The sequence below is a fragment of the Meles meles genome, chromosome 12, assembly GCF_922984935.1.
Source record: "Meles meles chromosome 12, mMelMel3.1 paternal haplotype, whole genome shotgun sequence".
Classification (NCBI taxonomy): Eukaryota; Metazoa; Chordata; class Mammalia; order Carnivora; family Mustelidae; genus Meles; species Meles meles.
The window spans coordinates 19385149-19411158 of NC_060077.1; the positions used below are offsets into that span (position 1 = coordinate 19385149).

The 26010-nt window shown below is 56.4% G+C and overlaps 1 protein-coding gene across 2 annotated transcripts in view; it reads right to left on the reverse strand.

Moving 5' to 3' along the window:
* Nucleotides 1–25226, reverse strand: part of RIMBP2 (RIMS binding protein 2) — a 208878-nt gene extending 183652 nt beyond the window's left edge. Inside the window, exon 1 of one of the 2 annotated variants that reach the window (XM_046025597.1) lies at nt 24952–25226. The gene's annotated coding sequence lies outside the window, so the exon portion shown is untranslated. Of the gene's footprint in view, nt 1–20008; nt 20048–24951 lie in introns of those variants that run through there. The other variant, XM_046025600.1, reaches the window with a different exon arrangement.
* Nucleotides 25227–26010: the final 784 nt, after the last annotated feature.

Genomic DNA, 26010 nt, shown 5'->3' on the forward strand with positions numbered 1-26010 from the left:
GATGGCTCACTTAAATTGGGTAATTTGAAGAGAACTGAGGAGAAAAATTGTTTATAGAGTTGTGGGCAGGACACAAGAATCAAAAGGTGGAGGCGTCTCCCTGGGCCAGAAGCAGCTGGAAGCCCACCTAATGCAGAAGAGGGAAGAAAAAGGAATCACCATGACCCAAGGAAGGCAGGGCAGCAGTGAGAGAGGGAGAGCAGTGTGAGGGGAGGGGGAGGGACAGCGGGGAGGGAAGGGAGGAGGGAGAAGAAGGAAAGAAGGGGAGATAGGGAGGGAGAGAGGAGGAAGGAGGGTAAGGAGAGAAAAGGGAGAAGAAAATAGGAAGGAGGGAAGGAGGAGGGAGCATACGAAGGAGAGAAGGGGAGGGTAAAGAGAGGGAGGGAGGGCAGGGAGGGAAGGAGAGGGAGGGAGGAAAGGGAGATGGAGATGGGAGGGGTACATAAGAAGGAGGGAAGGGGGTCAGGAGAAGGAGGGGAGGGAGGGCAGGGAGGGAAGGAGGTAAGAGGGAGGAAGGGCAGACAAGGAGGGGCAGGGAGAGATGGGGAGGGGCTGCCCCCCCAGCCCAGCCACCCAACTGTGTGGCTTCCAGGCGGCCCTCCCGCTGGGGCCAGAGCTGGTGCGGGAGCAGGTCCAGAGGGACAAACAGGAAGTAGGAGGTGGGCAGCCACGGGTGGTGGCCACAAAGCACCAGACTGCCGGTCACCGCCCCACCCCAGCCTAGGAGGGAACCCCAGGACCCTTGGGACCTCCTGACCGACAGGAGCATCCTAAACTGTTCATGACGGCCAGCGAGCGGCTCACTGGTGTCCTGGTCCTGCTGGAAGAACCACGTGCTCAGCAGGCTGAGGCCTTGTCCATATGACACCTGCGGACCCCCAAGGAGGTGAGGGCCCTAGGAGCCGTGTCCCCTGTGACCTGGCCTCCTTGTCCTCAGCCCGAAGTGCCCCACAGCTCTCCAGCCACGCTCTGAGTGGGAAGGGGCAGTGGCCACGGGAGACTTGCCTCCCTAGTCAACCCCCCATGGGTAGCCTGCAGCCGCATGAACCCCAGCACCTGCCCACCCAGGTAAGGAAGCTAGGTCTCAGACAGAGGGACACCGGGCACGTGAACCCACACACGAGTCCGGCTCTGCAGCCCTCCCGCGTGGTGGCCAGTATGACAGCACGGCAGCTCGTGAGAACATGGAACAGCACTCCAAACCAAGGCAAGGAGCTGAGAAGCCACCCATCGAGTGGTAAGCACGGGGATTGGGCAAGTTCACTATGGAATTCACACATAGCCAGGGTTCCATAGACGGGTTATAAATCAGTTTCAAAACCACAACATGTGGTTGGACATAAAAAGACGAGATCCAAGGGAAGACATGCCACGAACACTAGCAGAGCGTCTCCGACACCATAGGGCCAGCATAACCTCCTGAGGGGTCACAGGATGCCTGGCTGCGAGCAGAGCCCATGCAGACCATGTCTGCCATCTAAGAAGAAGCAAGCATCCCTTCACCTGTTCTCGTGGTCCGTCGGGGATCAGAGGTGACCCCCAAAAACACGTACCCACACCCTAATCCATAGAGTCATGTCATAACCATGAGTGTTATGTCATTTGGGGAAAGGGTCTTGGCAGACACTCAGTGAAAGTCCTTGAGATGAGATCAGCTCCAATCATGCAGGTGTGCCCTACGTCTAATAACTTCTGTCCCTGAAAGAGACACACAGGTGGGAGAGGAGGAGGAAGGGAACAGCCTCCCGAGAGCCTCCGGATCAGACCTCGATCTCAGGCCACGGACACCTGACCACGTGTGCTGTGGACACTGGTAGCAGCAGCCACCGGGAGCTCGGACAGTCCCTGCGATGCTTGCAGAAGCAGACCTTCCTGGCTGTGTGAGCGCCGTCTGCCAGGACCCAGCACTCACCCCTCTTCAGGACGAGTCTCCAGGCCTCAGCAACACAGTCCCCTCCACCACGTCCATTGTCCCTGGGTCTTGAGATGCCCAGTGCCTTCTTGATATTACTGGCTCAGCTCACTGTCACAGGTGGCCGGCCCCCAACAGCCAGCTGGCCTGACCCCCTGTGGTCCCCGAAGGTCTCTCTCCCATACCTGCCTCCACCAGAGAGGCTAGGAAGGATAAATAAGAGCTTATCCAACCTCCCTTGCAGCCCTGGATGTCCGGCAAGGCAGATGTACCCACTGGCTCATAAGAAGTCTGTTGAGGGACTTTTAGGATAGCTCCTACTTCCCTGATAATGGAGCCAGATGGGCTGGTGCCGTTTTCCCCACAATGAGCACAGACGCAGTGGCTGGAGCTGCAACAGTCACTTTGTGACCTCAAGGGAAAAAAACCTGAGAGAATTACAGGAGATGCTGGCCCTGAGTTTCCATCAGTAGTTCCCTACTTTCAGGCCTCTTGGTGAAAAATGACACCCACCACTTATTTAAGCCATGGTAGGTCACATTTTCTTACTTTTCACTGGCATCATTCCCAACAGATACATTGCCTCACCAAAGAGGAATTCCAAAGCTACTCAATAGACACTGTGCCCTCCAAACATCTCTACCACGTCACCCTCATTCCCGCTGGCACATGAACTTTAGTTACCTGGTTAAGTTAGCAACTGTCTGTCCTCCTCTCCCACACCCCTAGAATATAGGTCCCACGAGAACAAAGACGTTCTCCATCCTGTTCACCACCTTGTCCCCAACACCTACAACAGTGTGGGTGACAACACACTTGGGGAGGATCTGGTCAGTCTTCAGGCTCAGCACTGCTGAAATCTGAGGCTAGATCATTCTCTGTTGTTGCTCAGGCCTGCCCTGTGCGTGGCGGGAGGCTTATCAGCCTCCCTGGCCTCTGTCAACCCAATCCCAGGAGAATGCCCCCACCTCCCCTGGGACCACCAACGTATGTCCCCTGGTGGCAAGCCACCAGCTCAAGACCTGTCGACTCACTGAAGGAGTGAGCGAGAGAAGGAATGAATGAATGGCCCTCCCTAAGTGCACACAGAGATGGCACCATGCTGAGAGACGCTGACTGAGGATTTCTGGAGGAAACGCCACTTTGGAGACATAGCCATTTATCACCAAGTGAGTCCAATGGAAAATGGCCATCATGCCAGCATCTTTGCTCACTTGCCCTTGGACAAAATCCGAGATGTGATGTGGCCTCAGACTGGAAAAAGGTCTCATTTTCAGGTCTCCCACCTCTGATGGGATCGCCACGGCTGCTCAGCTCAGAACATCTCTCCATCAATGCTCCAAGGTCAGAGACAAATTCTAGTGAAAACCCAAAACCCTGCACTAACACCCCAATCCCCAGGAAATTTCCACAGATGGAACCGGAAATAAACACGCACCCTCAGCCAGGCCTGATTCCCGCAGCACGACTCATTAAATCAATTAAATCACTAGCTTGGCAGGATTATTTATGGAAATAGGAAATGGTGCTCCATCAGCTAAACACTGTCTCTGAAGTGGCGGGTGAGCTGAGCTCATAGTCCCCAAATTTGGGTGGACTGCACCTTGAATTCCGTGAAGCATCTCTAACTCCGGCCAGCATTCTTAGGTCCGTTCAGCATCTCACGTCCCCTCATGGTCTTGCCGCATCTCCTTTTTCAGGCCCAGAAGGGAAGCATAAAGGGGCTTGTTGGCTTGGCCATGTTGCCAAATGAGCAAGAACAAAGACTTGAGAGTTTAACAGCAAGTCCCACACCAGGTCAAAAACAAATGCCAGTGCGGCAGGCCAGGAAAGGGGATGAACGAAGCAGGCAGGGGAGGCTGGGGACAACTGAAGAAGGAAGGGCCGTCCGTCCCTGCAAGGTGATTGTGGTCACACGGAAGCAGAGCCAGTGGTGCCAGAACCCCTGGTTTCTTTCAAGAAAACGGTCAGAAATCTGGAATAGTGTGGGGAAATTCGTGGACATTCGGTTTTAAACACTGGCAACAAACTCAGAGCTAAAAAACGCAACATGTTTGCAGACCTGAACAGGTCGTTGAGATCCATACTTTGTGAACTTCACCCTGTTTCTCCTCACACTCTTTATGCCTCAAGAGTAGCTTCAAGTGACTGCCTGCTTCTCCTTTAGGGATTTGTTCTGCCCTCTGGGGAAATAGGGAAGTCCCCAAGGAAAGGACAGCCTGTATCAGAAAAGGAACACAAGAGTCCTCCAAGGAACAGCCCCGACTTGGGACTCTAAGAATCAGAGTGGCTGTTCCTGGTCTTGATGGGGGAACACAATTGGGGCTAAACTCTTCGAACAGCCACAAAACTACTCCCTGTTCGGGTGTCCAGTAAACGCAGGGACTGCTCCCAGCGGAGGAGGCAGGTACCAACTTGGATGTCCCATCTGGACGCCATCTGCCTCCCAGGCCTGTGTCTAGGGCTGGCTGTCCAGTCCTCTGCAAGGCTCGCCCCATTGACCCGGAGCAGGCACCCCTCCTTCTTTCTGTCTTAGGCACAGACACGCCAATAGCCCTCTTGGGGGGAGCCCTAAGCACATGATCAGTGCCCAACGCAGATGTCAAGCTGGAGCTGAGTGCGCTGGGGCCCGCAGACACGCACAAGGCCTGACAAACTTTGGAGGGAAGTGCGGGTAGGCTTGCTACTCAGAGGCCCAGCAGCGGCCAAGCTCAGCCTGAGGGCGGGGGGTAGTGAGAACCACAGAGGCCTCTGTGCAGTATTCATGGTGGCCCGTGGGACAAAGTGGGAGGGCAGGGCGACCGCCACCCCACCCCACCCCACTCCCCCACCCCACAGTGGGGCACAGTGGGCACGGTGGTTGGACCTGCAAGGCCAGTAGGCAGATAAGGGAGGTGAGTCTGGTGTCATCACTCCAGGCGCTGTTTTTAAATGAGGAAAACATGCCCAGCGTCAAAGTGACCGTTTTTACGTGCGTGATGTGGCCATATTCGGTATTCGGTGTGCTCATCCCTATTCGGCAGAGATCAGCATAGCCCAGCCCCGTTTTCATCAGCCCGACAGACTGGCCGCCATCACCCCTGTCCCTGCCCAGCCCCCCACAACCACTAATCCACCTCCTGCCTCTAAAGATCTGTGTCTCGGGACGGGTCATGCAGTAGGATTTCTCTGTATGTTCCCATTCAATCATTTCAGTGGGTTGAGATTCTGATAAGCATTTTCTAGATGTTACAGACAAGGAGCAAAGTTCCAAGAGCACAGAACATTGGTCTGAAGACACAGACTATGAGGGGCAGGGGCAGGGTTGGAGCCCTGGGCAGGCAGGCCTCCAGGGACAGAGGCTGAACCAACCTTATTCCGGCTTGCCTGTCCCCAGCTCTGACCATGTCAGAGGCCCCATCCCTGGCGCCGGACTGTCCATCATACCCCTGACGCCCTGCCCTGACGGGGATGTCCCCGTGCTCACCAGGCATGGGCCAACTCTGTGACCTCCCACCCTCGCTCCTCTGTCCCTCACTGAGCTCCCAACACCTGTGTTGGACCCTCACAATCTTGCCCCCAGATCCCCCCCTTTGAGAGAGGCACCTATTGGATTTTGGCTGTGAACCACAGACAGTGGCCTCTCAGATACTAATGCTGCTCAGCCATGCAGGGGGGTGGGGGGGCTGCTTACTCTGCCCTTGCCGGCCAGCAGACAGCCCCTCCTGGAACAGCTGACCTCCCAATAAAACACTCCAGTTTCCTATCTGACTCTCTACCCCACATCCCAACCTCTGGCTCCCTCTAGCCTCCTGATCCCCACCTAGAAAAGAGAAACCCCTGTGCCTGACCTCTGGGATGCCTACCCCCGCTCAGTGCCCTCCGTGCTGCCAGGGCCCCTGCTGCTGCCCCTGGCCAGAGTCCTGTCCAGGGAACAGCCTCCTTCCAGGCCCAGCTTTGTTCCCTATTTGACACTCATCGCAAATTCCTCATGTCCCCCGGATCAAGACAGTTGTTAGGAATCATGGCCCCGTCTGCTGAGGACACGGCGCACGCCCTCTCCCGTGGTCATTCAATGCCCATACCTCTGCCTGCAAGACCCGAGCGGCCACCGTCCCCTTCCTGCCATGCGGGAGGGAGACGCAAACCAAGAGATGGGATGTGGGAGCCACGAGGCTTGGCCAGGCCTGGCGGGTGGCAGGGAGGGCTGCCGGCGATGAGACGTTTAAATCACAGCAGAGATTCAACGTGACGACTGTGCCAGGCGAGGGGCTCAGTCTGCCAAGATGAGGATTTGAGGATGAAGCAGATCGCTGGCATGGTGGCGGTGGGCATGGGCCCACAGGCGCCCGCGGCCAGGCGTTTAGCCACGGGCTGGCTCCACAGCGGGGGTGGCCTGGCACAGGGAGAGACGGACCATGGCTTCCAACACCCCCACATGCCCAAGCACCACCTGCCAGCTGGCAGCATGGGCTCTGAGCACAAGGGGCGGAGTGGAAATGTGCAGGGGAGGGGGTCCTGGAGGGACCCCGGCAGGGAGAGAGGCGCAGGGGGCCAGCACCAGCCCTCCTGTAGGTAAGAAACACAGGCACCCGCGATGCAGCATTTGTAACCTGGGTGCTGTTGCGACTGGAGACCAGCTTCTGGGTGAAATCCTCGTGAAGAAAGGGAGGCTGCATTCTCTCCTTGGCTGCTCCCTGAATGTTCTGGAAGTGGAAATGTCATTAGGGTCTTTCTCTGGTTCTAAAATAACGCGTGCATCGTCTCTGCCCATCTCAGTGGGCAATGCTTGTCATAAACTAGGGAGAATTAAGGGGACAGAGAATGGTGGGAAAAGATGATTACTGTCTTTGTTCCACGCAGTTCTGTGCTGTCCCTCTACTGGACGTCTGCTTCACTTGCTAAGGCTCCCAGGTGACCAGACGTTGGGCTGACAAGTCACCAGGGAGGAAGAGAATGCTCCAGAAACACGGGATATCTCAGACGGGCAGAGGAAACAGGGCTCTGACTGTGCTCTGCCCACACCAACTCACACCCGCCTGCGATTCACCCATTCAACGCTTTGGTGAACGTCATCAGGTGTGTAGGGCTCAGGCCCCAGACACACAACCATGGATGCTTTAATGCCGCACCCAGAATAAAATGCGATGCTAGAACTTCACTGCCAGGAGATGCGGCGGACGGAGCTCAGAGACCCAAACCAAAAGGCCGGGCTCGGTCAGCTGTCTCACATTCTCACATAATTCACGCGGAGGGAAGGAAACACGCGCTGCAGAAGGAATTCGATATCGGGAGAAGACAGGCTCGTTTCCATGAGGCTCTGCTGCTATTGCAGACAGCAGCCAGCTCCCACCCTGAGCCGCACGTTCCCCCTGCCACATCTCCTATAGCAGCCCCCCGCTCCTGCCCGCCGACGGGTCCTCAGACACACAGTCTGTCCAGATCTCAGCACGGCCTTCGTCCTGCACCCTGGCGATCAAAAAGGCCGAGCTCCACCTGCCTCCTCCCATACCTCTCTCTCCACCGCACCTCCTGGCCCTCTTTCCAGCACACTACTCACTCCCAATAGCAGGGGCAGATGGAACATTCCAGAATACTCGGGAGCTCTCCTGGCAGCTCCCTCCCACTACCTAGATGCCACTCCCCAGACCTCCCGTGTCCCAGACCCCACCAAGCCGCCGCCGTCCCTGCCTCCCTAGACAAGTCTGTGCTCACAGCACCCGCCGCTCTCTGGAATGGTCCAGCTCTTCAGAAGAGCTGCTGGCCCCTCTCAGTAGGTCAGACGCGGTGTAAGCAGAGAGAGCCGCCAGGCCTCCAGGCCAGGGTCAGTGCGCCCCTGTGGCCTTGTTTCCCTGCAGTCAGTCTACAGGACCAAGAGGAGCCTGTAACCTCTCCCATCCGCAAGCACGGGACCTGAGCAGGCTTCCCGGGGAGACCGCAAAGGTGTCAAGGGAACAAGGCTGGAACCCCCACAGAGCAGGCCACGAGCCGACAAGTCAAAGACCAGCACGCTGACAAGTCGGGGACCAGCACCCTTCCTAGAGGCCAGGAGAGGGGAATGGCCAGCAGGCCCGGTTCGCCGGAGAAGCCACTCCTCAACCAGGCCCGCCCAGCTCTCAGGGAAGAAAAGCCGTTCAGCAAGCAGCAGCGCGCCCGCACGCCCAGTTCAGATGTAGCAGGAAATTATTTTTAGGTAAATATTAGCTGGGAAATCAAGGCTCCCTCATGGTGTGAACGGTGCCCTGTTCTCTGTGCCCCCGCACCCCGCGGGTGGTGACAGCTGCGTCGGGAACGTGGCAGTGAGCCCACGAAGGTTTCCCGGGCTTGTGGACATAGAGAACTATGTGGGAGCTGTGGTCAGGGCGCTGGGAGGGGCCTCGGCAGGCAGGACCAGATGCTGCCAAGTGGACATGGGAATGCGCTGTCGGTAAAGGTGCAAAAAGGATGAAGCCTGCCATGTCCCTACTCAAAGGCATGCCAGTGAGAAGATAGTCTTCTTCCTGCCATGGGAATCAGCCCTGCGCACAGATAGAGGAGGAGACCAGTAGCCTCCGCAGCTGGGAGCCTTAATTAGATGGCCTCATGGGGCAGGTGGGGAGGTGGACAGTCTGGGCTGCTGCAGTCGAGTGCAGGGGTCCCCGCCAGGCCCGGCTTGCAGGTGCCGCCCAGCCCCCTCCCCTGCTACGTTCCCCTCCTGCTGCCGGTTGGTAATCCAGCCTCTCAAATGCCTGGTGTTGAACAAGAAAGAGTGAATGGTGACTTGATGAGCCTTTGTTCTCCCTTTTATTTATTAAATTGTAATTAAAAACTGTTAAAGGCACTGGACATCTCATCAAGACTCTGGCAGTCTCCTTCCAGGCGGGGGGTCTCCTGCTTCCCCACTCCCCAGCCGGGCGGCCTCCCTTCCCCTCGGTGATGCCCGCCCAGCCATTCCCCATCTCACCCCCAGTGCTACTACGTGTGGATTCCAGCAAAGACTTGTCCAAACTTCACAGCGTGGTCGATGGGATTCAGTTAGGTCTCCATGCCCATGTTAAAATAAAGCAGAACAGAGTGGACCAGGATGGAATAGAACGGGGGACATGGAATGACATAGAATAAACAAGGGGCTAATCTTGTCTCCATTTTATAGACAAGGGCCCTGAGAGCAAAGGCCACTCCATGGGCAAGTGCCTAAAACAGGATTGAACACAGAGCCATCTCCTGTGACCCTCAAGCTCACCCCAATATTTTTTAGAAGATTTATTTATTTATTTGAGAGGGGGAGGGAGAGTGTGCAAGTGGTGGTTGGGGCAAAGAGAGAGGACATCTCTAGCAGACTCCCTACTGAGTGCAGAGCCTGACACGGGGCTCAATCCCACGACCCTGAGATCACGCCCTGAGCCAAAACCCAGAGTCGGCCGCTAACCTGACTGAGCCATCCAGACGCCCCAACTCACCCCCACATTTTTATCACAGCACTTCTCAGAATACGCTTCTCTGCCTCCCCTTCTAGCCCAGACGCTCCATGTGACGGGACGTTCATACTCTGGCAACAGTGGTCACATAGCCATTTGATTGAATGATGGACAGAAGGAAGGAATGAATAAAATGTGAAGAAAAGTGCGAAGTTAGCTCAAAATTCAATTTCCGCTGGTTCTTGCAGCTTCAGTCCTGAAATAATCAGCAATCAGAGAGGCTCGGGTCCTGAGCATGCTCCCATAATAATGCCTTTTTATCCCCCACCCCGAGAGGGCAGCTTACACTTGAAGTCACATGAGAATCGTAGTTTTTTTAATGCACTTCCTGGAACCTTCTTTTTAAAGACAATTTAGACAGTTGGGGAAAAGTCAGAGTGGTGTGTGCACACAGGCACACGTGCACATGCACACATACATGGACACACATGTGCACATGCCTGCACGGGCACACATACAGATATGTGCACTCAAGCATGCACACATACACAGGCACACAGATATGCACACTGATATGCACACATGCATGGCATACAGGCATGCACACATGCATGGGCACACGCGTGCAGGCACACCTATGCACATGCGTGCACACACACGTGCATGGGCACACACACATACTCACACACATGCATGGGCACACATGTACACAGACATGCACACAGGCACCGGCACACGTGCACGTGCAAGGTGCGCGTGTATAGGTGTGCGCACACACTAGCATGCACATGCACGGACACACAGATATCCGTGTGCCCACACATGCACTAATCCTGGCAGAATGACAAGCTTGAGAGGGAGAATCACTCAGGGAAATTAGGTCAACCACAAAACCTGATGGCCATTTATCACACAGGGGCTGTTCTTTAAAAGCAACGACCCTCAGTGCCCTAAATCCCAAGGGGAGGTCCGTGAGGGGAGAACTGTGTGAGGTTCTATATTACAACATTTGGGGGCCAAGTCCAGCCCCTTAAAGCAATGGGACCCAAATCAGTTCTACTTGGGCAGCTGCAGAATCCATTTGTTTTTCCAAGACCTTTGGGCCAAGTAAGAGCATATCTTTCAATAATGGATCCTTGAGCTCCATGGGTTCCACCTGAGTGTGTGAGTTTATAATCTAAGAAGGGGACAGAGCTGTCGCCGCATGCCCCATGTCCTGCCACATCTCCTCCCCTGGCCAGGGACATTTCCTGCCAAGGACACCCCTCAGTCCTGCTAGATGCACCTTCGACCCTCACACGCATACTTGAAGGGGGTCGGAAGCTCTAAGATACGGTATTGATGGCAAAGACCCCCAGAAAGGATCATGCAGGCCACAACAGGCCCAGAGACAACACTGTTCGATCATCAGCTGATTTCAGAATAATCCAGTGCAAGGAAGGTCCGTGCTCCCAGTTCCCAAAACAACAGCTCTTCATAACCAGAGAAGAGGATGGACGACGATTTGCAAGATAGCATGTGGCCAAACAGAATCTACAATGAGCGGAGCTCTTTGCAATGTTTTTGGGTGGATCCCAAAATTACTGCCCCCACCACAACCAATAACGAAATAAGCAGCTGCAGAATCAGGTTGGAGTTGGAGCAAAAAATGGGGTGTGTGTGTGTGTGTGTATGTGTGTGAGACAAAAATGGGTAGGAATGGTGTGTGTGTGTGTCACAGAAATGGGTAGAAATGGGGTGTGTGTGTGACAGAAATGGGTAGGACTGGGGTGTGTGTGTGTGTGACAGAAATGGGTAGGAATAGTGTGTGTGCGTGTCACAGAAATGGGTAGAAATGGGGTGTGTGTGTGACAGAAATGGGTAGGAATGGGGTGGGTAGGAATGGGGTGTGTGTGTGTGACAGAAATGGGTAGGAATGGGGTGGGTAGGAATGGGGTGTGTGTGTGTAAGAGACAGAAAAGGATAGGAATGGTGTGTGTGTGTGTGAGAGAGAAATGGGTAGGAATGGTGTATGTGTGTGTATGTGTGACAGAAATGGGTAGGAATTGTGTGTGTGTCACAGAAATGGGTAGGAATGGGGTATGTGTGTGAGAGAGACAGAAATGGGTAGGAATGGTGTGTGTGTGTGAGAGACAGAAACAGGTAGGAATGGTGTATGTGTGTGTATGTGTATGTGTGACACAAATGGGTAGGATGGTGTGTGTGTGTGAGACAGAAATGGGCAGGAACAGGGTGTGTGTGTGACAGAAACGGGTAGGAATGGGGTGTGTCTGTATGTGTGTGACAGAAACGGGTAGGAATGGGGTGTGTGTGTGTGTGTGTGTGTGTGTGTGTGTGTGTGTGAGACAGAGACAGAGAGTGTGTGCCTTCTCTTCCTTCTATGGGAATGCAGAGGATTTCTTTTCAGCCATTACTCTGCTCCGTAAGGATCACTGGTTAAGAGGGCAGGCTCTGGAATCAGAGGGTCTAAATCAGGACTTGGACCCCCCCAGCTACAAACCTGGACAAGTTACTTGATTTCTCAGCACCTCAATTTCCTCCACCCATACAATCAGAATAAATAATAGGGCTTTGTGGGAATTCAGTAAAATAAACAATTCAACAAGCCTAGGGCAGGACCGGGCTCCTTCCGGGTGAAGAGCATCACGGTCACCTGCTTTCCCTGTTCCTGGGCCAGGACGGTGAGACTGGGTTTCCCACAATGCACTCGTGTCTGTAAAACCCTGCTGCATTTCTCATGCCCAGGGAAGTCCTCTCTAATAGGATCTTCCATAACGCTTGCGGGTCACTGGGTCACTGTGGTGGGCACAGGCGGCATCGTCTGCCCAGAAGCCTGAAACTGTCACCACATACGCCAGACTGTCTGACTCCCGCCCACCAGCCAGGAGAACGACGCTCACCTGTCACACCCCATCACCTGCCAACAATGGCCGTCATCACCACACAGGTGCTCCCCACTGCCCCAGCCATGTTCAGCTCACCCTTCCCTCAAGAATACTTAATTCACTAACGAAAACATTACATTAACACTGGGGTCGAAAATTGACTTTAGAATCTAGGGACAGGAGAGGCGTTTTTATTTTTTATTATTTTTTTTTTTTAGGAGAGGCGTTTTTAAATGATTATTGTTTTTAAAGCACAGACTGGATGGTCCCTTTGCCACGCAGAACCCCCTCCTGCAGCCCCGCCCTGCCCCGTGGTCCCTGTGGCTTGGGGACGGCGGCCCTGGGCCTGCTGAGCTGGCCTGGGGTCTGCAGCCAGGTGCTGCGCAGGGCGGGGGCCGATCCCCCTGTAATCGGGATCTGAGACGCATTAGCTCCCACGTGACCTGCCCCCTCCCGCCCGGCCCGGGCTGCCACAAACAATCCGCTGCTGCCGCTGCCTGCTCAGGGCTCCCTGTGTTTGCTCACATCCTGAATAAGGCTCAGCCACTTCAATGTGTGTTTTTAAGTGGATTCCCAGGGGAGGAGAAGGAAAAATAAAACAGCACCCCATGACAGGCAGCCTGGGACCTGCCAAGAGGGGGGTAGGTAGGGAGAGAGCTCTGGATGGGGGAGGGAGATCAGCCCCAATGGCGCAGGGACCCCTCACACAGTGCGGAGGCCTGGGCCCCTCGCGACCTGCCCCCCCCGCCCCCCCCGAGGAGGAAGCTGTCCCCCGTCCCCCCAGGGAAGTCACCAGCTCTGAAGCCCCAGCAGTGCCCCAACCAGAGCTCCGGCGTCTGCACTGAGCCCCAAGTCAGAGGGACACAGCTCGTGGCCTCATGGATGCTCCTCCGACAGCAAGACAGCCGGAGGGGACCCAGAGGGGCCACGAGGCGGAAGTGAGGGGCAACAGCCCCTCAAGGCTCCTGACCACACCAGCCCCTTCTCACGGGCTCTCAGAGAGCTGAGCCCCAGCCCGCCGCTTGAGAAAACCAACGCACCCACAGACGGCAGTTTTCAGACCAGGAGAAATCCGCCACATGGCGCCTTCCAGCCTCTGACATTGCTGCACAAAGAATTCCCTGGGTAAGTCTCAGGAACCTGCCCACCTGCCTCTAGGCTCAGCTCCCTAGTTCGGTTTCTGGAGGGGGGCTGCCCGCCAGACAGGCCTCAGGGTGCAGCCCAGCAGAGGGTGATAATTTCCAAGCTGGGGCTCAAAGCCCAGGGGCTGCCTTCTGGCCGCGTGCCCTCAGGCTAAGGGCTTCTCTCCCTGCCCAGTCCTCTGTCTGCAGGGCCGAGATCAGAGAAATGCCTTCTGTGGGAGGTGCCTTCAGGGGCTTAAAACCACAGAAATGCATCCTCCTGGACCTGGAGGCCAGGAGTCTGAAACCAAGCCATCCTGGGCGTGAGGAGAGGATCCTTGCTGACTCTGGCACCGTCTAGCCCCCCAGGCACCCTTGGCTTGTGGCCTGGTCACTGCGGTCTGTCCTCGGGGTCACCTCCTCTGCCGTGCACCTGTGCACCTCAAAGCTCCGTCTGCCCCTCCCTTGGGGCAACAGTTAGGCACCCCCCGCACCGCCCCCAGACGATCCAGGCTCATAAATCCCCCCTTCCTGAGATATTTAGCTCACCCACTGACTGCCACACAGGGGACGCTCACTCTTCTTCTGTCCTGTGAGGCAACTGTCCCAGGATCAGGACGGGGAAGCACCTGGGGGCCCCTGCGGCCGCCTCCACCTGCCCCACAGGGAGGTTAGAAGGATCCCCGCGAAGCCCGTACTGCGTGAGAGCGAGGGCTGCTGTTGGAATGCACGGTGTGGGCTGTCCCTGCCCTTTCCACTGCTGGCTTTATCAATATTCAGGGCCAAGTTAAAGAACATAATTCAGAGACTAAGAAAATGACTCTTGTTTCCATTCCCCTCCGAAAGCTCCTGCAGGAGGAAGCCTGGGCAGGCGGGTGCCAGGGTGTCCCCACACCTTCCTAGCACTCACTCCCCAGCCTCCCCTCTCATCAGAAGAAGCCAGGGCTCAGGACAGACCAGGGGCAGATGCGAGTGGGAGGGAGGGAAGCTAGAAACAGTGAGGCCCTCTGACCTTCACCTAGGATAAGAAGACTTCAGTGATGGTCATCTTATAAACTTTTATTTTTAGCCTACATACATGTCTTCTAAAAGGAAAATGGGCCCACTGAGGAAAGATACCAACTCAGCAGTCACGTCGGACGGACGACCAGGGCAGAAAGGCACCCTGACGCCACTGCTACCCAGGAAAAGGGAGGGCGGGTGTGCACCCAGCCGGAGATGGGAGTGAGGACCAGAGCAAGGTGGCAACGAGCCTCGCAGCCCCTCCCACTAGGTGACCACCCTGTTAATTCCAAATGGAGGTCAGAATCCAGGCCCTGGTGGGAGGGTGGGGGGGCTGATCCACACTTCCTGGGGCATCCGTCCTCCTGGGGAGAAAAGGGTTACATTCTCCCGCCAGTGTTTCTATGATGGGGAGCCACAGAGTCATCATGGGGGTTGCTGCAGCAGGGCAGGGACACTGTGGACCCTGGCCCGGTATCACCCGGCCGGTTCCCCCTGTAAATCAAGATTCTGACGGCCGGAGCTGATGAAGATCAGCACAGGCGTTTGAGGCACGCTCCAGCACCCGCTCCCTGTCCCTGTCCTCAGGAGCGCTCCAGCTCCCCCAGCAGCCAGGCCGTCCTCCGACACAAAGGGAAGCCTGAGCCAGCCTCCCCTCCCTGAGCTTATCACCCATCACTAGGTCACTCTAGCAGACGGTCCCCCCCCACCCCCCCGCTGCCAGCAGGCACTCTTCCTACTCATTTTAGGCAGTGCTGCTGCGAAGAAAGAAAAAATAAACAGATGCAGAAGCATCTACAGAAAATCTGGGCTGCACTGCCCGGGAGACGAAAGGAAAACCAACTTCAAAGGGCCTGTGCAGTTGGCAGCCACGCTCAGGACTGCTGAGACAGATTGGAATGGTGACTCTGGAATATAAAGCCTGATTTTGACCCGAGTGGAGCCGGGAGTCCCAGGCCTTTAAAGGAGCCGCTGCTCGCGTCAACACGAAGGTGGGCATTTAATAAAGGAGGACATGAGCCGGCCACGGCTTCATCCCTCCCACTGCATGTGACCTGTCACAAGGATACAAGGTGGCCCTCAGACCTGCCGGGCACAGAGACGGGGGACAGGGAGGCATTCTAATATGGCCTGGGCGAGGGCCCGGGAGAGGATCTGCAGGGCCGGCTGTCAGCGGAGCAGAGGCAGAGTGCATAGAGAAACCCCCGCCGGGCACCAGGCAAACGGAAAGGTCTCCACAGTACATGTGCGGTCAGGATCCCGTCCTATTTGGGACTGTTGGTATCATCCTCCTAATTCCATTACCATCTCAACAGCTTGTCTGTTTGGAGTCCAGTGACAACAACAGTAATGAGACTGAACACAGACTGAACCCTCGATATGCCAGGCCCTGTGCCGAATGCTTCCCCATCGTTTCAATCACCTCACCGACAAGACACCCATCGTCAGCCTCCCCAGCTGGCCAAGAACAGCGGTACGCAGAGCAACCGTCCTCGATGAGCAGATAGGTGCCACTGCTTTCCCATTATACCAGTAAGAAAACGGAGGCACGGAGAGGTTAAGAAACGCACCCCTGTTCACACAGCCAGGAAACTGCCGAGCCAAGATCAGAACAGCCAGTCTGGCTCTCGACTCTGCCTGCAGCCTGGCCAGGGCTGCCTACTGGAGGCCGCGGAGAGAGGCTCCTCCTGCAGGTGCAACATGGAGAGAAGGGAGCACGGGACATCCTCGCTGGGGGGCCCAGTGGTTAGGGGGATGGGCTTGGTGCACAGCATTGCAGCTCATCTGGGCTGTGACACTCCCTGGCTGCATGAGCGGGGACCTTCACCTCCCTCCCTGGGTCTCAGTCCCCCATCCGCAAGATGTGGAGAAGGACAGCACCTGCCTTGTAGTGTCATTCTGCAACTAAAGGAGTTGACCACCGTGACACATTTAGACCTGGGGAGGGGAGGCTGCCGTCCACGTTAGCCATCGTTAGTACTGCTATTACCAGACTCCAGACAGACTAATCGTTAATGGAATTATTAATCAACGATAGGTTATTACTAAACCACAAGGGAATTATTCAAAAAGTCCCCAAAAAGGGGCACCTGGGTGGCTCAGTGGGTTGAGCCTCTGCCTTTGGCTCAGGTCATGATCTCAGGGTCCTGGGATCGAGCCCCTCATCGGGCTTTCTGCATGGCAGGGAACCTGCTTCCCCTTCTCTCTGCTTGTGATCTCTGTCAAATAAATAAATAAATAAAATCTTTTTTAAAAAATCCCGCCCAAAATCCCAGTGGTCCCCAGGGGGGCGGGACCGTATTCCGACCTGTTAGCAGAGGCGGAAGGCATGTCCTGGATCAGCCTGCTTCCGATCCACTTTGCCTCTGACTGCTGAGCTGACCCCACCCTCCTGCTCCCCCCAAGGAACAGAAATTAACTGTGTGAAATCCGGAAATGACCAAGAAAACACCAAATGACTAAATTGGTCCTCAAGTGACAAGCTTAACTTTCCTGCTCTAGAGAAAAAGCCTAGAACTGGAAGAGCCGAGTTGGAGACAAGGAAGCAGCCAGAGACCTAGTGGGGACCACTCGCAGCCCCCGTCAGTGTACTGGCCCTGCTCACTTCTCCCAACCCTGCACCTGTCTTCCAGGCCAGACTGGAAGGCTCGGGGACAGGTCAGGGCCTCGCCCTCCAGGGGATGCCGGTGTGGGCGGGAGGTGTCTACGCCTAAAGGATTCGTGCACTGCCCCCACCACCGGAACAGGGACCATCTTGAGAACAACGGGTGCCCACCCCTGCCCAGCAGGAGAGAGGAAGAAACAGGCCTGTCGCAGGTAGAGATAGGCCACCATAATCCCTGGGACCCACTGAAAATTTCCTGAGTTCAGGGCCCACTCAAGCCTCTTAGAGCAGGTGTTCTGGGACGGGGCATGCGGAACAGTATTCTTTAAATGAATTTATTGAGATGGAATCCACGCATCAGCAAGTTTATCCACTGGAAGTGGACAACGACCACCAGGTTCAGACCACCATCACCACAGTCAAGGTTAGAAGGTTTCCAGTACCTCAGAGGGAAACCTGCCACCCTTTAGCTACATGCCGGCACCCCCTAACTTCCCCAGCCCTGGACGACCACTGATCCACTTCTGTCGCTGGACATCTCTCAAAAATGGGATCCTGAGGGGGCGCCTGGCTGGCTTAGTCAAGGGGTGCCTGGCTGGCTCAGTCAGGCATCTGCCTTCAGCCCAGGTCATAATCCCAGGGTCCTGGGACCCACCGGGCATCAGGCTCCCTGCTCCTGTGAAGTCTGCTCCTCCCTCTCCCTCTGCCCCTCCCCCAGCTTGCGCTCACTTTCTCTCTCTTTCTCGCCCTCTGTCTCAAATAAAATGAAGTCTTTTTTTTAAAAAAAGAGCTCAGTGACATCAGTGTCTCTTCCTTTCTGTGGCTGGACAGTCATCCAACATACAGAGAGACCATACTTTGTCCAAAGACCTCAGTACTTTGCAAAAGATCAGAGAACCCCTGCTGCAGACAGAGCCATCCCTAATGCACATGTCTCCCCTCCCCTCCCTGATGTCCCCTTCCCCACAACTGAGCACTGCTTCCCAGACTCAGTCTAGCTGTACCCGAGCCTCGTTCCCACCGATGTGTGCCCTCTCCTTCCCTTCACACCCTGAATCTCACCCCTCTTCACGATGGCCATGCTACCCCCTCAGTCTGAGCTGAGACTCCATCCCCGTCCTGGCCTGTCCTGGCTTCCTGGGTTTGCTCCTGCCCTACTGCCCACTCCCCACCCAACAGCAAGAGGGACCCAGCCTCCCCCTGTAGGCCTGCTGCCCCCTGGGAACCTCCTGATGGCTCTTCCTCCTACCTAGACCTGGTCCTGCCTCAGCTCCTCCTCACTGTGACCTCAACCCTGTCACTGCCTTCTGGACACATGGGCTTGCATGCTCTTCCTCGTCTGCCCCAAGCTTCCCCCTGTGGGTACCGGTGGACTTCTGAGCCAGGCCAACCGCTGCTGAAAACTCAGCCCATCCCACCCCAGATGTGTGACCTGGGAGGAGCCATTTCCTCTCTTCTACACCACTATCTCATCTGTAAAATGGGTCTGAACCAGCAGCAAAGCCCACGTCTTAGAGCCCCCGTGTTACACACACAAGAAGCAAGTTCTACAGCAATGCCCAGCCCATAGCAAACGGTACCACCATACTCAAGGCTTGAAGATCAGTTTACAACAGTTCTCTTCATTCAGGCTTGCCTGAGAAATGGTCCGGAATGGGAGAGGAGGGACCATGCCCCGGGCTGGGGGACTCGGGGATTGTCCCAAGTCTGACAGGTGAACCCAGCCCGTCTTAGAGGGTGTGGGGTATGCCTGTCCCCTTCGTGCATCACTGCGGAATACTCACTAAGTCCAGCCACCTGCCAGCCACTGGAAACATTCAAGCAGGCTGGCTTTGCTTGGCTGGGGATGGGCAGGAAGAAACCCAAGAGGACTCCCAGTTCTCAAGCCAGGGTATCTGGGGGGAGGCTGGCACTCCGCACTCAATGGCCAGAGAATACAGGAGGGAGAGGAGGGGTCAGAGGGTAAATGAGGCTGATGGTCCACACGTCATTCACCCCGCCGCCAGCCCAAGCCCCACCCCCCATGGCTGCTCTGCACCCTGGGAAATCCTGCGGCAAAACGCAGCCTGAGACCACCCACCCCCGACGGCCAGCCCCAGGTTTGATGCAGTAAACAGCAGACTGGCTATGGTGGCCGTGCGTTATTTGAGACAATGGAGCAAAAATGCAATAGCCTACCTATGGTCCCGAAGGCTAAGTAAACTGGGACAGCCCCCCGAAGTGAAGGTCAGCAGTTCCCCACCAGAAACGGCAATGCTCTCATGTTAACGGTTAAACTTGTAACACACTTCCAGCTAGTTAAGGACGGAACAAGAATCGGGAACAAACTGCTGGTATCGAAGACGTGCCCGTGGGGACAGGACAAGCACACTGGTCATCTGTGCTCTTCTCGCCCTTCCTAGCTTGCCCGCAGTGCAGGCTCACTACCTGCCACGGCGAAGCAGCCACGCCAACGACCAGGGATGGAACAAAACAGAGCAATGGGCTCGAGGCAGGGAAGCCATGCCGTGCGCTGGGGGCTCGCAGGCGGGACCGGGGGCCCGGTTCCCACCCGCAGCAGGTGCCCGCTGACTTGGCAGGCATCCAGGGCAGACAGACCCTGGGCCCCAGGAAGCAGCCCAAACCCAGCTTCCGAGGCCTGGGTCTTGGGGGGAGAGGTCAGAAACAAGTCAACGAATCTGCTGCCCTATCTTCTCTACCGAGGCAACAACGTGGCAAGGTGATGGGGACTGTTTCTCCCCCTTAGAGGCGGGAAGTCAACAGTAACCACGCATAACAGCACCATGCAAACCAGCTCTGCTGAACCAACGGCAGCCGCCAATTCTAAATATTATCATCGCAGAGAACATGCTGGGTTTTGGCACCAAGAGCATCTAATCGGAGGGAATCTCCCCAAAGTCCCACCGCCAGATCTGCTGGATTAGACATCTACAAGATCCACTCGAAAGGCCTTAGGTCCAAAGGCAGCATCACCAAGTTCTCCTTCTGGAGGCCCTGGGCTGGATGCAGGGGCAGGGGTGAGTAGTGGGGCGGGGGGGGGGGACTTTGCAACTCAGACCAGAGACCCCCATCCCCAATTCCCTGAAGATGGAGCTGACGAAGTGCACCTGCTCGCTGTTTCCAGCCGCTGGCACTGGGTCCACAGGGGAAGGTTGGGCAGCAGTCCCTCGTCACCCCACCTGCGCTAAGAGCATCCCATCCGCACAGTCAGTACACCACTCGGCGAGAGATGAGAACCGAAGACTTGAAGGCAACCTCCTCCTTCCAAATATTCAGGACTTTTGCCCTGGTGTCTGCACAGCTGGATCTCTCTCATCATTCATGGCTCAGCAGCAATGTTACCTCCTCTGGGAGGCCTTCCAGGATCACCCACTTACAATCTCTCAACAGGCTCCTGTAATCCTCCGCCTGCCTCTTCTGCTTCGGGTTGGTCATGCCTACATTCTGTTATTTATTTGCCTACTTGTGGCCCCCCAGCCCCACACAGGCACACAAATGTCATCTCCATGACAGCAAGGACCTCATCTACCTCATTCCCTACACTGTGCCTCGCCCCTAAAATGCTACTTAGTATTTAATAGCTACTCAAATGTTTGTTGACTGAATAAATGAATGCACTGCCTTGGTCCCTGGGCGCACAGAGATAAGTTATAGCCACTGCCTTCTGGGAACTTAATACTAACAGAAGGACTGTCATAGTAACCGATAACCACACATTGTTTGCTGAAGGCGGAGAGGAGACGCAGCCCAGGCCAGCAATCCCAATCAGTGGGCAGAGAGCCCAGCCCAGCCTGGATGGCATGCAGACCATTCTGTTTCCTGTGTTCGTTCTTTCAAAACAGTATTCACTGACCACCTAATATATGCCAAGTGCTCACCGGGGTGGAAAGACAGACAACCACAATCTCAGCAAACAAGACGACTTCAAATGAATGTCGGGATCCCCCTGTTCTGCCTGTTTCTCCGCAGGCCACACCACTCCCAGCTGCCTGGACTCTGGGTAGACCGTGAGGCCCTGGGATCCCCATATGCCCCTTGCCCGTGCAGCTGAGCAAGAAGAACAGACATCTCGTCCCTCAAAAGTCCAGAGGATCCCTGGCTTCTCCCATGTCATGGGGCTCCTGGTCCAGTGAACAACTAGGAAAGGTGGGAAGGCAGTGTTGAAATGAAGGGTTACTTTTCAGCTATCTGCTTCGTGCATGAATACTTCCAACCCAGCAAACCCAAGTAGATGGCAGTGGCCTATTCAAAGATAAATACGGATGTCTGTAAAGGAAAGATGCACCCCATAGACAGGGTGAGTTACGGGGCGCAGGTATAAAGTTGCAGAAAAATGACTTCTTTAGTATTCTCAGGGGTTCTGGGCACCTGGAAACGTGGCCTCCAAAGGTGAGGGTTTATTTGAGTCTTGTCACTGTGAGACTGGCCAGACGGCCCCAGACCGCGAGGCACAGACCTTGTAACACCAGAGAAGAGCCCGTCACCTGGAGACTCACCCGTCCCCACACTGCCTCCCACACTGTTGGGAGTCTGGAGTGGGCACATCTCCTAAACCCTATTCACAACCATCTTCAGGGACACGGGGGAGGATGGATACCTGCGGGCTGGAGCACACGGCTGGAAGACGCCAGGCATTGGCAAATGTGGGGAAGGAGGGCCCCTAGAACAGGTGGCGTGACAGGAAGGACGTGCCCCTGACCCCGCTGTCCACTGCTGAGCCGCACCCCAGGACAGTTCCCACATAGGACCACAGAGGATACAGGGACAAGGACATGGGCAGCCGCATGGGTTGTGAACCACAGCTTTACAGCCAACCTGGTGCCCTCGCTGGGGCACGGCGGGCCCATGGCGGCCCATGGACACAATGGGATACGTGCAGCCCCTACAGTCCCCAACTGGAAATATGCGTAGAGACGCGGGCAACGCGGATGGAGGTGGTGGGGATTGGAGCAAGGGCTCGGCACCTGCGATTCCTATTCATCAGAGCTCCTTCAAGTACAACAGCGCAATGTGGTTCCCGTATACGCAAATCTAAGGTTCGGTATCAAGCATGATGAAGGGTCTGTCTGTGACAGAGGAGGAACAGGGGTGGGATGGAGGTAGATGAGAGAGAAAGAGTCAAGCACGGAGAGAGAGAGAGAGAAAGAGATGGAGGGAGGGAGAAGGGTGGGCAGCCCAGGCCAGAGGGAGGGACAGAAGGACCCAAGAAGGGAAGAGTGAGGAGGCAGCAGTGACAGCATGTTGGAGACCAAGGAGCATGGCCGAGACAACCATCTGGACCCCAGCAGCCACCAGCCCCAACAAGGCCGGCGGCTGCCTCCCCAGCACCTGGGGCAGGTGCCCGAACAAGACCAGACAGCTTTCCAAATGAGCATAAGCACAGAGGGAACTCGGGGAAACACAGGTCATGGGGTAGGCCTATCTGTTTCAAAAGAAAGCAGAGAAATGAGAAATTTTCTAGAAGCTGGTATGAAACATGGCTTCAGCCATCACAGACCAGGACAGCCAGTGCAGCCCTTCCCAGACCCCAGAGCCAAGCAGTTTCCGTCTTCTAGCAGACAGCCCCAGGAAAGGCCGGGGAACCTCAGTGGTCAAATCCTTCTCACTGTGGCTGCACAAAAAAGCCTCCACAGCCCAAGCCAAGTTTGAACACTTAGGAATCTCGACCCATGTGGGAGGCCGGTGCTCTGTTAGAGTCACGCCTAATAACCCTCAACCCAAGCCTAGAAAACAGAGGTCGCCTCCCAGAGAGGCTTGATGTGCCCACGGCCAGGCTCGAACCCACTGTCGGGTACCTGGACCACAGCCTTGGCGTCCGGACAAGCGAGAAATGCAAACTGGGCACCCCCAGGCCTGCTCAGCAAGAGACCCTGTGTCTTCACCCAGTGAATCATCCTCACGATGTCTGAGAACAACAGCTCTCATTCAATCTCAACCTTCATTCCAAAAACGCCGAGGAGGGGCTCTGACATGAAGGCCAAAGGGGCTTGGGGAGCGGCCTCCGGCTCTGTGCTGTCTCCCCCGCCCCCCCTCCCCGTAAGCACGCCGTCCCCTCCCACACACCAGCCACAAGCAGAGCAAGATGAAGGGACCTGGGAGTCACAGTGCAGGCGGTCAGCTGAGCGGCTCCCTGCCCTTCCTGCCGCGTTGCTGGGACCTCACTGCACAGCCTACACTTGGCCCTACCTGGGGAAGTTTTGCAAACTGTCCACGCATGTGCACACGCGTCATTCGGATGTGACCAGGTCCCCGTCTCCGCAGACATGCTCTGCGGGACCCCAGACACAGGCTCCCGGCGTGGGGGAAGCAGCAGCCCCCGCAGTCTGAAAACCTGCTGGTGGCACGGGCAGAGCCGACTTTCCCCTGACCCGGTTTGTCACATTCTCTGAAGGGATGGTGACAAGCAGCAGCTGCCAGCCCCTCCTTGCAGTCGTCTGGCAAGCCCTGCTCTGTGCGGGGTACAGCACCAGACCTGGAGAGCAGCCCCATCACCCCACCCCGTGGCCTCCCACGCCACTGCCCATGCTGGATTTCACGCAGCTGTCATGCCCGGAAGCCCTGAACTCACCAGTGTCCACACGACATTCTGAGCTAGGAAGCTGGGCCAGGCAGAAGCCAGTGCCAGGCGGGTCCAGCAGGGGCTGGGAGAAAGCAGAGGGGCCCGGCATCTGGGGGTGGGGAGTGGCTATTTTCCGAGGACCCCCGGAATGCTCGCCTTACCAGTGGGGCAAGTTTGCTGTGCTTCCCTGCCCGGGCACCCGGTCCTCTCCCTGCTCAGAGACTATCTGTAAGGAGAGGGGCTCCACGCCGCCAGCCTCCTCTTCCTGTCTCCTCTTCCGTTCTCAGAGCCAGGCCCTTCTCACTGGGTCTCTCCCATCTGGGCCACCTATCACCCCATTCATGAGGCGGGGTCTCTCCCGGGAAGGGACAGATGCAGGAGAATGGGAGGTCTCCCCAAGGCCCTCCCTCTTCACTCATCCCACTGCCCTGAGAACCTGCAGGAATGAAACCCAGTCCAAGGGTCTGGGAAGACCCTATCCCCAGTCCTTGCAGGGACACCCAGCAGCACCCCCTCCCCATGGCCCCATAAGGGGTGGCAAAACCCACACAGTGGGGACAGCCAGCACGGGCTCCCTGGCGACAGAAGCAAAGCCGCTTCTACAGAGGCCTGAGCTGCAGGAGAACAAGCTTCACCCCTGCTCCCAACCCCCCAACCCAACTTCCCTGCTGGCAGGTCTTCCTGCCATGTAAACACTGCATTTCCAGGTGAAAAGACGGGGAGAGCCTACCCTAGCCAGCAGCATGCACACGCGCGAGCGCACACACACACACACACACACACACACACACACACACACACACACCATGCACGTTCTGCCGGGAACATCTGTTTTGACAAACAAATTATTCAAGTCAGTCTATGGGACATGAATTGACAAATCCTTTACGTGCAGGTTCCTCCCTCGATGCATTTCTAATCAGAGCTGAGCTGTGAATGACACAACCAACTCTTGTGTCTCGTGGCCCACACCCCCTTCCCCACTCGAGCCCCAGCCCCCAAGAAGACGGCTTCCAGAGCCCCCAGAACCTCCCTCCGAAACCATCGCACCCCCTCCAGCCGGGCTGGAAAGGTACTGCCCTGGGTGATGTCAAACTTCCCCCCGAGGGGCTTTCCAAAGACCACGACACTGGGGGGGCGGGTGCAGGAGGGGTGAGGGACCTGCGCACTGAGCAAGACCTCGGCCAGCTTTGCCCTCTGGAAACAGATCCGTGGGGATCAAGCTTGCAAAATCAACCCCGGGCAGGCGGAATCGTCTGGAAACATCGCTCCTTTCCCCGGGGCTCCCCTGCACCAGGCGTCTCGCGGGCAGCCGGGCTATCTGGACCCCATTCTGAAGGGCATCCTCCACCGCTGGAAATAAACTTTGTCGGGCAAAGAGTTTCCAGCTACCGCCCCGGCCATCCATCGGCGCGCCACAGCTCCGGGGTGCGGGAAGGGGCAGGGAAACGGGAAGCTATTTTTAGGAGAAAAAAACAAATCTCAGCCTACCTTAGGAACGAGCTGTGCCAAGACTCAGGGAGGTTCAGCGCAGACAACTGCAGTCTACTGTGTCAGATTACAAACAGGGGTGAGCGGGAGGGAGGCTTGGAGAGGGGAGGCGAGGGGGAGGGAGGGAGGGAGGGCGAGAGAGAGGGAAGGAGAGGCAGGGAGAGGGGGGGAGGGCACAGAGGTGTCAGCCCTGCTTGGATCCAGCTAGAAATGATTCATGAGTTTTCTGCCAACAGGCCAGCAAGCAGATTGAGAGGAGATGGAGAGAGAGAACCAGCCGCCATGCAGCAGAACCCAGAGCCTATGAAACGTCCGTGTTTCAGCACGCACACACACGCGCGCACACACACGCGCGCACACGCACACACACCCCCCAAGATGGCTCTCCTTCCCTGCCAGGCTCTGTCTCGGGAGCTGCGGTCAAGAACCAGGACAGAAGAACCGGGACAGAAGAGCCAGGCAGGGCTGGGGGCTGGTGGTGTTCCCCGCCCCGGGTGGATCCAGAGCACGACATCCCCCTGCTGACCACCCGGGGGCTCCTCAACCGGGCCCAGGGCCGCGGCCTCTGGAGCAAGGAAGCAGCCGCCCTCCGTGTGGCCCCACGAAGCCGAGACACCCCAAGGCCACCAGGAATTCAGGGACTGTGTGCAACTACACCACTGCAAGCTGTGGGGTGTTTACCCTCTGGCCCAGCTCCTGGCCCCTGAGACTCCAGCATAAAGAGAATAGAACACCCCATTTTGTTCTCCTCCCAGAACTTGGGTTCCTGCACAGATGAACCAGCTCCCTAGCAACGCAGCATGCAGGAGGGAGTAAGAGGCACGGAGCGTGTCGGACTTCACGCGTGCGCGCACACACACACACACTCTCTCTTCCCAGGAGATAAAGTCCCCCATTTGCTAACTAGAGACGCTAAATCATTTCCCACAGTAATAGGAAAGTCCTGGCGTTGGACCCCCCCCAGACCCTAACTGCGGCTGGGAGAGATGTCACCACACCTGCCTGTCTGGGAACACTCGGTGACCTGTGGGTCCCTCATACAAACAGGCAGACTCCCCT